This window comes from Podarcis cretensis (genome assembly GCF_951804945.1).
Source record: "Podarcis cretensis genome assembly, chromosome: 2".
Classification (NCBI taxonomy): domain Eukaryota; kingdom Metazoa; phylum Chordata; class Lepidosauria; order Squamata; family Lacertidae; genus Podarcis; species Podarcis cretensis.
The window spans coordinates 120680452-120692745 of NC_137171.1; the positions used below are offsets into that span (position 1 = coordinate 120680452).

Here is a 12294-nt window from a genome sequence, read left to right on the forward strand (position 1 = left end):
CAATTAATTATTTCAGCAAATCCTTTCCATCTTTCCCAAATTATTAACCAATAATTTATCTTAACATAGTATAATTTTACTTTCCCTCATTTCCTTCCACAATCTATTTAACTTAAATCCATTATAGTATTTATACAAAAGTCACAGTTTCTTTCCAGATTCCGTCTAAACTTCCTCAATTTTGCTATATTTTTGTAAATAAGCTTTAAATTTCTTTGAGTCTTCTTCCACCAACTCTTCTTCCTGGTCCCGGATTCTGCCCGTCATTTCGGCCATTTCCATAAAGTCCATCACCTTCATCTGCCACTCTTCCCGGGTGGGTAGATCTTGTGTCTTCCAATATTTTGCAATCAGTATTCTTGCTGCTGTTGTAGCGTACATAAAGAAAGTTCTGTCCTTCTTTGGCACCAATTGGCCGACCATGCCCGAGAGGAAGGCCTCTGGTTTCTTCAGAAAGGTATATTTGAATACCTTTTTTATTTCATTATAGATCATTTCCCAGAAGGTCTTGATCTTTGGGCATGTCCACCAAAGGTGAAAGAATGTACCTTCAGACTCTCTACATTTCCAACATTTGTTATCGAGCAAATGGTAGATTTTTGCAAGCTTGACTGGTGTCATGTACCACCTATAAATCATTTTCATTATATTCTCTCTTAAGGCATTACATGCCGTAAATTTAATACCTGTGGTCCATAACTGTTCCCAGTCAGACATCATGATATTATGTCCTACATCTTGTGCCCATTTAATCATAGCTGATTTCACAGTTTCATCCTGGGTATTCCATTTCATCGAACCGCCGACCTTCTGATCGGCAAGTCCTAGGCTCTGTGGTTTAACCCACAGCGCCACTCGCGTCCCTTGTCCTAGATACTATTCAAGTGCAATTTCAGCACCCCTTCACATTTTTCTGTTTTTTTCCTGTCTATGCATTACTTCCCTACACTGTGCCCACCCCCTCCAGGAATGTTCTCTCTCTCTCTTTCTCTCTCTCCCCCCCCCTGCTGAGTTGCTTTCTCCCCCCCACCCCCCTCATATTTGAGCAAAAGGGACCCATAGGTCATAGAACAAAACATGTCCCCCATATCAGTGTCTACAGAAGGTGCTGCAACTCTCTTAACAACTTGACCTCACCCGCAAAGGCACACTCCTTCATGGTCTCTCTCTGGTTGGCCACTGTGAGAACAGGATGCTGCCCTAGAAGGGCCTTCTTATGTTTTTAATAATATAAAAATAGAATCCGAATACAGTCAACCTCGGCTTCTGAACACCTCCGTTTTGGAATATTTCGGCTCCCAAACGCCAAAAACGTGGACATACATGTTCCAGGTTTTGAACGTTTTTCGGAAGCTGAACATCCGACGCGGCTTCTGCTTGAGTGCAGGAGGCTCTTGCAGCCAATCAGAAACCGTGTCTTGGTCGTCAAACATTTTGGAAGCCGAACGGGATTACGGAACGGATTATGTTCGACAACCGAGGTAGGATTGTATAAAATGTTGCTACTTACTGTTTTGAACACAATGGTACGTTACCATAAAACACCATTAAAGGATTCTGTGGCATGTATCACTTAGAAATGTTCTTCTTTTCTAGAAACCATTTATACAATATTTTTTTTATTTTGAGGAGGGAGAGTGGAATTGCATTTGCAAATGGATGAATTGATTAATCCTTTCTCAAGAGTGTTAATAACAGGATTGTCACATGACATCTTTGTGGCTTTGCAGGATAAGGGATCCCCCTCATTTCAACTGCCTTTGCTTCAAGAAGGAATCTGACGGAAGAAGGAAGCGATCCTACAGCTCAGGCAGATCCACTTCCTGGAGGCCGAGGGACCCCGAGAGGTTTGCAGCCGACTCCACCATCTCTGCCGTCAGTGGCTGAAGCTGGAGAGAGACACCAAGGCTCAGATCCTGGATTTAGTGATCCTGGGGCAGCTCCCTTTGGGAAGGATTTCTAAAGGTTTGAAAAAGAATTATTAGAAAATAATGAGAAATTGTTATCAAGAATGTACAAACCACTGTTGGAATGGGAGACGAAAGATGAAGAGGTTAAAGCTGTAATGATACACTTGGCAAAAGATATAATATACCAGTTGAATCATGAGGAAAATTGTGGAAAGGGATTTTAAAATTCCTAGCATGCAGTTCATTAAAAGAAAATTCTATTAAGATGATATACCGATGGTATTTCAGTCTAGTAAAGCTTGCTAAAATGTATAAAGATACCTCTAATTTATACTGGAAATGTAAGGATAAGGAAGGTAAATTTTTTTCCTATGTGGTGGACATGTAAAAAAGTAAAGGGCTTCTGGGAAATGATATACAATGAACTTTAAAAAATTCTTAAAATTACGTTTGTTGAAAAAAACCCAGTGGCTTTTTTACTAGGTGTAATAGGAGAATTGCCAAGGAAGCAAAAGAGACTGTTTATTTATGTGATTACAGCAGCCAGATGCTACTAGCCCAGATGTGGAAAGAAAAGGTCCCAACGAAAGAAGAATGGATAACTAAGATGACTGACTCTGCCGAAATGGCTAAACTTTCCGTGAAGATCAGGCACCAAGATGAGAAAAAATTCAATTTAGAATGGGAAAGCTTTATATATTTTAGAGAACACTGTAAAAACGTCAAAACATTAGTAGGTCTGATGTAACATTGATGAACTAAGAATAGAATTAGCAGGGTGAAAAGAAGAAATATAATTATATGCAAGGAGAATAAAGGGGGGGGTGGATGGAAACAGGAGAGGGGCGAGGAAAAGCCATTTATTGCAAATTTGGATTGAATATCTATATACCAAAAGGGGAACTGTTGTTATTTTGAAAATAAAATATTTTATATAAAAAAAAAATAGTTTAGAAAACTTTTTGGGGCTCCCGTGCAGCTGATCCAGCGGGGCTTTCCGGAGGCGAGACCAGCGCCTCTCCTCGCTCTCTGCCCGGAGAAGCCCAGAGGCTCCTGCCGCTCGGCTCCGAAACGGTTAAGAGCAGCGACAACAGCGCTGAGATTCCTAGAGCGGAGAGGGAAAAGGCTGACGGGAGAAAAAGAGCTTCCGCTTCCTGTTCCGCTTCCGGGGGGAGATGCCGAACGTGGCGGCTGCTGTCCTTCCTCGCGGAGGCGCTGCAGGTGGGTCATATCATATATTATAACGGGTGGGGTGGGAGAGTGGAGGTGCTGCTGGAGGGAGTTGTGGGGAGGGATAAAAAAAAACCCTATTAGGCAAACCGTTTCAATGTAAGTTTTTTTTCTGCGTCTCCTTTTTCTAGTCATCAGTTTATCCAGATTTTCACATCTTGTTACTTTTAAATAGAGCTCTTGAAGATTGATGGTCATTTTGTTTTTGTTTTTTTAAAATAATTTTTATTCGTTTTTCAAACAGATAATAAAAACAAAACAAGACAAACAGAAGAAAAACAAGAAAATCAAAACACACAAAACAATTAGGCCAATATAGCTTCAAAGTCATCATTTCATACCCTTCTTTCTTTTGACTTCCCCATACCTCCCCATCCCTGCATCCTTGTTTAGTGATTCTTTAGCAACCCTTAAGTCAATTGTCTTAATTCCCTTTCATAAAGTTTCCTTTAGTTTTTTAGTTACTGCTGCAGTTCTTTACCTCTTACCCCCTGACATCTTAACATTCCTCAATTTTGCAATAGTTTTTGAGATATATTTTAAATTTCTTCCAGTCCACTTCCACTGTCTCCTTCCCCTGGTCGCGGATTCTGCCCGTCATCTCAGCCAGTCCCATAAAGTCCATCACCTTTGTTTGCCATTCTTCCAGAGTAGGTAGTTCTTGCATCTTCCAATACTTTGCCAGTAGAATTCTTGCTGCTGTGGTGGCATACATAAAGAAAATCCTATCCTTCTTTAACACCAATTGGCCAACCATGCCCAAGAGAAAAGCCTCTGGTTTCTTAGGAAAAGTCCACCTAAGGACCTTCTTAATTTCATTATAGATCATTTCCCAGAAAGCTTTAATCTTTGGGCAGGTCCACCAAAGGTGGTAAAAAGTGCCTTCAGTCTCATTACATTTCCAACACTTATTGTTAGGCAGGTGATAAATTTTTGCAAGCTTGACTGATTTGCAAGCTTGACTGAATTTTTGCAAGCTTGACTTGATTGATGGTCATTTTGGTGCAGATCTCTCCTAATGCCCACGCTTTTGCAAAGGGTATTTCCCCTAATATTTACATTTCCCATAATTAATGCATTCTGTATATAATTCCGCTAAAATAATGCATTTATAGGGCTTTCCCCCTTTGTATGGGGGTAGGACATCTTTCCATAATGGAAGGGCAGATCTTTCTCCTGCTCTCCTCCCTGCAGGCCAACTCTGGCAGGTGGGGGACCTTCCTTGGTCTCTCCATAGGGCTTGGGGTCAAGGCAAACCCTGAAGCATTGGGAAACCTTCTGCTGGGGCTACCCCTGGAACTTGTAATAACGTTAATAATGATAATAACAACAGCAACAATTTATTTATTTATACCCCGCCGTCCCTGGCCAGGACCGGGCTCAGGGTGGCTGGCATGAAATATAAATTACAATAAAATGTAATAGAAAATTTAAAAAAACAGTTAATTAAAATATGGCTTAAAATACAGTGGATGAAATATCCGGATTAATGCATCAAACACTGGTAGGGGCTCATTATCAAGCCTACCTAGTGGCAGTGAAGTCAGTAAAGAAATTACTGTATCCTTTTCTGCCTCCGTTGCATCCTCATTATGTCATCTGACAGAGCTTTTCTGGGTTGTACGGGGGCTTCTACACCTTGGCCCAAAGGAGTTGGTAGAACCAGCAGGAGCTAGCTGTGACTTCTTTGCAAAGCATTTTGAAGATAAAATGGCTTGCATCCACCAAAACCTTGACTCTCCTGTTACAGCAAATGAACCTCAAAGGATGTCCAGAGCACAGTCTAGTCCTGTTGTGTTGAATGAGTTTTTTCAGTTGGTAAGGCTCGAGGATACGGACAAGGTGCTTGAATCAGGCATGGAATCTTTCTGGAGCGACTCTCTGAACTGGGGGTGGGTGGCCCTGCTTTGCGGTGGTTCCAGTCCTACTAGGATGGTCGTTCCCAGAGGGTGTTACTTGGGGAATGCATTTCAGCCCCATGGAATCTTCAATGTGGGGTTCCGCAAGGCCCAATCCAATCCCCCATGTTCTTTAACATCTACATGAAATCGCTGGGAGGGGATATCCGGAGGTTTGGAGTACGTTGCCAGCAGTATGCTGATGACACTCAGCTCTATTTCTCCTTTCTATCTGTAGTGGAAGTGTTGGACCAGTGTCTTGCCTTTGTAAAGGGCTCGATAAGAGTGAGGCTCAGTTAGTGGGTGGTTCCTAGAGCAGATGGGTGGGAGGTCACCTGCTCTTGATGGGGTTACACTTCCTCTGGAGGAGCAGGTTCGTAGCTTGGGGGGTTCTCCTGGATCCTTTGCTGTCGCTCGAGGCTCAGGTGGCCTGGAGTGCCTTCCATCACCTTTGGCTGGTAGCCCAGCTACACCCCTTTCTGGACAGGGATAGCCTATCTACCGTTGTCCATGCTCTGGGAACTTCAAGGTTAGATTCAGATACGCATTATACTTAGGGCTGCCTCTGAAGACAGTTTGGAAACCAGCTAGTGCAGAATTCAGCGGCCAGGTTGCTCACTGGAGTAAGACTGCAATGGCTACCAATTAGTTTCCGGCCCCAATTCCAAGTGTTGGTTTTGACCTATAAAGCCTTAAATGGCTCAGGACCGCAATACCTCAAGGACCGCCTCTTTGCATATGAACCTACCCGGATCCGGAGATCGCCTTCTGAGCCCCTTCTTCGTGTGCCTCCTCCTCGAGAGTTTCAGAGGGTGGCAAAACAAGAGCTGGCCTTTTCTTCAGTGGCTCCCCGTCTGTGGAATGATCTCGCCAGGGACACTCGCCTGGTGTTCTCATTATACACTTTTAGGCACCAGACAAAAACGTTCCTTTTAACCAGACCTTTGGTTGATCTGTTTGACATCCTATGCCCTTTTTCAAATGTGGCTCTTTTCTGGAGGGGTGTTATTGGGTTGCTGTTTTTATTCTGATTATATATGTTGTGATATTTTCTGTGAACCACGCTGAGACCTCCAGGTATAGGGCAGTATACAAACACTGATAATGATAATGATAAAAAAAATTATTATTTGTACCCTATCCATTTGACTGGGTTGCCCGAGCCACTCGAGCTGGCTTCCAACAAGTATAAAAGCATAATAAAACATAAAACATTAAAAGCTTCCCTATACAGGGCTGCCTCCAGTTGTCTTCTACAAGTTGTATAGTTGTTTCCTTGACATCTGACAGGAGGGCGTTCCACAGGGTGGGCACCACTACCGAGAAGGCCCTCTGCCTCGTTCCTTGTAACTTGACTTCTCACAGTGAGGGAACTGCCAGATGCGCCAATTCATCAGTTTGCCTTATTATTCCATCAGGAGATGCTGAAGGGATGCTGGCAGAAGGGGAACAATCAGAAGTGTCACCACAAAGAGGCAAAGAGGAGGAGGAGCAAAGGAAGCTAAGGGTTCAAGATGGAGGCAGCAGGCGAGAGGGGAGACAAAAGCAAAAGCCGGAGGGTGACTCTTGTATGTCTCAGGGTGGCGAAAATCAAATTCCCAGAGAGGAGAAAAAGCATGAATGCACAGTTTGTGGAAAGAGATTTGGTCGTCGCGCCACTCTTACTTTACATCAAAGAGTACACACAGGAGAGAAACTGTATACATGTTCAGAGTGTGAAAAGAGCTTCAGTCGCTGTAGCTCCCTTAAGTCGCATCAAAGAACTCATACAGGGGAGAAACCGCATACGTGTTTGGAGTGTGGAAGGAGCTTCACTCACAGCAATGGGCTTACTAGACATCAAAAAACTCATCGAGGCAACAAACCTTATAAATGCTGGGAATGTGGCAAGAGCTTCAGTCGCATCGACTCCCTTTCCTCGCATGAAAGAATTCATATAGGGGAGAAACGATATAAATGTTTTGAGTGTGGCAAGAGCTTCTGTCGTGGTACCCATCTCACGTTGCATCAAACAACTCATACAGGAGAGAAACCGTATACATGTTCGGAGTGTGGAAAAAGCTTCAGTCGTGGTAGCTTCCTTACACTGCATCAACGAACTCATACAGGAGAGAAACCGTATGTATGTTCGGAGTGTGGAAAAAGCTTCAGTCGCAGGTATCAGCTTACTAGACACCAAAGAACTCATACAGGAGAGAAACCGTTTACATGTTCAGAGTGTGGAAAAAGCTTCAGTTGCGGTAGCTCCCTTAGGTTGCATCAAAGAACTCATACAGGAGAGAAACCATATACATGTTCGGAGTGTGGAAAAAGCTTCAGTCGCAGTTATCAGCTTACTAGACACCAAAGAAGTCATATAGGGAGGAAATCTTAAAAATGTTTGGCATATGGAAATAACTTCAGTGACAGGGGCTCCCTTCCTAAACAGTAAAGAACTCATACGAGGGAAACATCTTAGAAAGGGTTGGAGTGTGGGAAGATCTTTAATCATATCAAATAACTCCTACAGAGAGTAAGCCAATAATCATGTTCAGCGTTAGAATTTGATTCCATTAGAATTTTGATTCCTTTTAGTGGCCGTGTTGCAGATTATTCTCCTGATCAGAGTTAGGTTTACATAGCTGTATTCTGTTATTTTCCCATGCATTTTCCATGTATTCACCACAAGTCTCTCACCAACCCTTGTTGGCGTGGCCAGAAGTATTCTACCTGTAGGAGCGCCTCCACCCCCATCGTCCAGCCTGGACACTGAGGTCCGGCGACGAGGGCCTTCTGATGGTTCCCTCACTGCAAGAAGTGAGGTTACAGGGAACCAGGCAGAGGGCCTTCTTGGTAGTGGCACCCGCCCTGTGGAACGCCCTCCCATCGGACATCAAGGAAATAAACAACTATCTCACTTTTAGAAGACATCTGAAGGCAATTCTGTATAGGGAAATTTTTAATGTCTAATGTTTTAACAATTTTTTATGTGCTGTATGCTGCCCAGAGTGGCTGGGGAAACCCAGCCAGATATTAAATGATGATGCCAATGATTTGATAAATCTGCTAATGGATTCATTGTGCAACATTTTGATATTTGTCTCAATGTTTAGTTGTAATATGGTCTTGTGTTGATTTTAGTTTAACTGTTTTTAGCCTCTTCTGCATAAATGTTGTTGAAAAACATGTATGCTGTGTTCTCCTCCCCAGCTCTCCCCTCCACTACTATTCCACCCCCCCATTCTGAAAATGTGAAATCCACTATGCAGCTGTGTGCAGGTATTTGCTTATCTGGTAATCTGGCAACGGAAGAAGATGCAACCTCATCCAGAACACAACACTAAAAAAAAAACAAATTATGTTTTAATTACAATTTTTAGATACATCAGATTTGCACAGAAGAGCAATCAAAGATTTAAAAATTCATGTGTGTTAGCAGGAGAGTTTCCCTGTTGCATAGTCTAGTGAAAGGTGATATTTTGGTCCTGAACTCTGCTGATCAAATCCCTGATAGTGCAGGTAATAATCCAGGAAACTTAACCCATCTTCTTCAAGGGATGCCTGTTAGAAACTGTCCTCTGGTCCCCCCCGTATGTCTGTCGTTAACTAAAATGCTTGCCCTTCCCATGACAAGGTGCAAGTCCTTCCTGGGAATTCCAGGCAGAGAGCTGCTGAACCCCAGACCCCAAAAGGAAATCCAACCTCATCCAGGAGACGATGCTAAAGATTGAATTCTTTTATAATGCAGTTTTTAAGATATATTTGCACCGAAATGTAAAAAATGCTGTGTTAGGAAAACAGTTGCCCTAGGTACTCTAGTGCAGGCTTTCCCAAACGTGGGTCTCTAGCTGGTTTTGGACTATGATTCCCATCATCCCTTAATACTGCTAGCTGGGGGTGATGGGAGTTGTAGTCCCGAAAGATCTGGAGACTCAAGTGTGGGAATCCTGTTCCAGTGAAATGTGAGGATACGGACGTGAACTTTGCTGATTCAATTGTAGATGGCATCTTTCATAGCTCCGATAAGAGAGGAGTTCAGGGAGCAAACGGCCTCTTCCTCTGATGACGTCTCTCCCCCTGCCTTGCTGAGCTTGTGTGTTTCTGCTTCCTTGCAGCCATGGGATCTGCTGCTGTTCAGGCTCATGCCACTGTCTGTGTTGCCTTGTCAGAAGCTGCCCACTGGTGTCCCCCAGCCCTACTCCCCCCCCATGTGTGTCATTCACTGTAAGGCTTGCACAAGCCATTGTTCGCCACTGGCAGAGAGCCTGCCCAGACCCCAATGTGTCTGTTTCCTGCTCTGCCACTTCTTTTGCCAAAGGTTGCCCATTTTCCACCAGAGAAGAAGGCAAGCAGATCCTTAAAGCCGGGTTTGCTGCTGACGTCCACGGGAACGCCAGGATCTAAGCCAGCAAACCTTGGTTCGTTGTGGGGATCTGTTTCTCTGTGCACATGCGCCTCGTTAGGAAATTAATTTTGGAAATGCGATGTACCGGATTTGCCCAACAGGGCAGTGAAAAAATTGAAGAATATCTGTATCCAGCTTTCGAACTCGCTGCCTATTGATACGACGCAGTCACCTTCACTGTGTTTTAATCCATGTTTACCGTTTATTTTAATTATTTTTAATAAGAAAATAGTTATTTTAATTTTTATTTACTGATAATGCCATTGTTTTATTTTTCCTGAACTGTGGATTTAAAAAATCCCAAACATATATGTACAGCTGCAGGTAAAGCCTACAAAAGATGAAATAGCCAAAAAAAAGTATGCAATTCCTAAGAAGCCATTTACCACCCCCCACCCCCCATGCAGGTTTTCTCAGGAGTCAGTCCCACTGTTCCCAACAGGTGCTTCATCTCAGGTAAAAGCATATAAATTCAGTTTTGGGATTCCCCAGGCAGAAGAGATTTTGGTCCTCTGCGGATTGAATGCAGTGAGAGAGGAAATTATGCTTTTCCTTCCTCTCTGCTTGCCTGAACTCTGCAGGCTTTCGCCAAAGGTCTTGGGTGTTACAGATCCTTTCCTCACTATTAGTGCCACCTGGCTCAGGTACAGTTCCATCACAATGTGATTGCTTACAGGAATCTGTGTTTGACAGTGAATGGTCTCCCCTTCATTGGAGGTTTTCAAGCAGAGGTTGGATGGCCACATGTCAGGGATTCTTTAGCTGAGATTCCTCTATTGCAGGGGTTTGGACTAGAGGACCTTTGGGGTCCCTTCCAACTCAACGACTCTATGGAAGATGCCCATATACCCACCCACCCCTCGCCCAGCCCATTCACAAGGTAGGAACATAAATAACGCAGGAAAGTTGAAATGCAATCTGTGACCCCCTCCCCTTTTAACACAGCGGCTCCCAAATTTTTCTGATTCCCATCTTTGTTATATACCGCCCTATACCCAGGGGTCTCAGAATAAAATCAGGATATAAAGCCACAAAATACATAATAATAAAAATCAAAACAACCCCCATAAAAAACCAATTGCCTTACCCTAACCTATAAAATGGGACGCGGGTGGCGCTGTGGGTTAAACCACAGAGCCTAGGACTTGCCGATCAGAAGGTTGGTGGTTCGAATCCCGGTGACAGGGTGAGCTCCCGTTGCTCGGTCCCTGCTCCTGCCAACCTAACAGTTCGAAAGCACGTCAAAGTGCAAGTACATAAATAGGTACCGCTCCGGTGGGAAGGTAAACGGCGTTTCCATGCGCTGCTCTGGTTCACAGGAAAAGGCTTGGTCATGCTGGCCACATGACCCGGAAACTGTATGCCCTCGGCCAGACATTATCTGTAGATAATACAGTGGTACCTCAGGTTAAGAACTTAATTTGTTCTGGAGGTCCATTCTTAACCTGAGGTATCACTTTAGCAAATGGGGCCTCCCGCTGCCACCACACGATTTCTGTTCTCATCCTGAAGCAAAGTTCTTAACCTGAGGTACTATTTATGGGTTAGCGGAGTCTGTAACCAGGAGCATCTGTAACCTGAGGTACCACTGTAAAAATAAATAAATAAATACAACATCGACATCAGGGTTTGTAGCCACCGACAGCCTAGTCCTGAATTTATACAATCCTCTTTTTTAAGCCTTCCAGGTGGGTGGCTCAGTATTGCCTCTGTACATCTCAGTGGAGAGGAGGAAACTACCAGCCCCACATATTTATCATATATACACATATGGGGTTGGACTAGGTGACCATTGAGATCAACAAACTCATGTTCTCTAAAATAGTCTTTAAAGTTTCCCCATTCTTGATTGAATTTTTTCTCATTTGATCGGTAAGTTTAGCCATTTCGGCATAGTCAGTCATCTTAGTTATCCATTCTTCTTTCTTTGGGACCTTTACTTCTTTCCACCACGTCTGGGATAGTAGCCTCTGGCCGCTATAATCACATAAATAAACAGTCTCTTTTGCTTCCTTGGCATTTTTTCTCCTATTACACCTAGTAAAAAAGCCTCTGGGTTTTTTTAACAAACGTAATTTTAAGAATTTTTAAAAATTTCCCAGAAGCCCTTTACTTTTTTACACGTCCACCACATAGGAAAATGTGGAAAGAAGACAAGGTCCCAATGAAAGAAGAATGGAAAGATGATGGACTCTGCCGAAATGGCTAAACTTACCCTAAAGATCAGGCACCAAGATGAGAAAAAATTCAATCTAGAATGGGAAAGCCTTATAGACTATTTTAGAGAGCACTGTAAAAACCTCAAAACATTAGCAGGTTTGATGTAACATTTATGAACTAAAAATAGAATTAGGAGAGGGGAATGAAGTTGAAATTAATTGAGGAAATATATAGTAATTATAAGGTCCGTATAGTTAAAGCTATGGTTTTCCCAGTAGTGATGTATGGAAGTGAGAGCTGGACCATCAAGAAGGCTGATCGCCGAAGAATGGATGCTTTTGAATTATGGTGCTGGAGGAGACTCTTGAGAGTCCCATGGACTGCAAGAAGATCCAACCTCTCCATTCTGAAGGAAATCAGCCCTGAGTGCTCACTGGAAGGACAGATTGTGAAGCTGAGGCTCCAGTACTTTGGCCACCTCATGAGAAGAGAAGACTCCCTGGAAAAGACCCTGATGTTGGGAAAGATGGAGGGCACAAGGAGAAGGGGACGACAGAGGACGAGATGGTTGGACAGTGTTCTCGAAGCTACAAACATGAGTTTGACCAAACTGCGAGAGGCAGTGGAGGACAGGAGTGCCTGGCGTTCTCTGGTCCAGGGGGTCACGAAGAGTCGGACACGACTAAACGACTAAACAACAACATAGTAATTA

The 12294-nt window shown here is 43.4% G+C and overlaps 1 protein-coding gene and 2 long non-coding RNA genes across 3 annotated transcripts in view; 2 read left to right on the top strand and 1 right to left on the bottom strand.

The window, feature by feature from the left end:
- Positions 1 to 12294, top strand: part of LOC307209214 — a 48840-nt gene that overhangs the window by 1486 nt on the left and 35060 nt on the right. The window lies entirely within an intron of this gene.
- LOC307208894 (uncharacterized protein) overlaps positions 3085 to 12294 on the top strand; it is a 40068-nt gene continuing 30858 nt past the window's right edge. Inside the window, exon 1 of the mRNA XM_079963920.1 lies at positions 3085 to 3131. The gene's annotated coding sequence lies outside the window, so the exon portion shown is untranslated. The remainder of the gene's footprint in view (positions 3132 to 12294) is intronic.
- LOC307209168 overlaps positions 6457 to 12294 on the bottom strand; it is a 37855-nt gene continuing 32017 nt past the window's right edge. Inside the window, exon 3 of the long non-coding RNA XR_013835372.1 lies at positions 6457 to 9431. This is a non-coding gene — a long non-coding RNA (uncharacterized lncRNA). The remainder of the gene's footprint in view (positions 9432 to 12294) is intronic.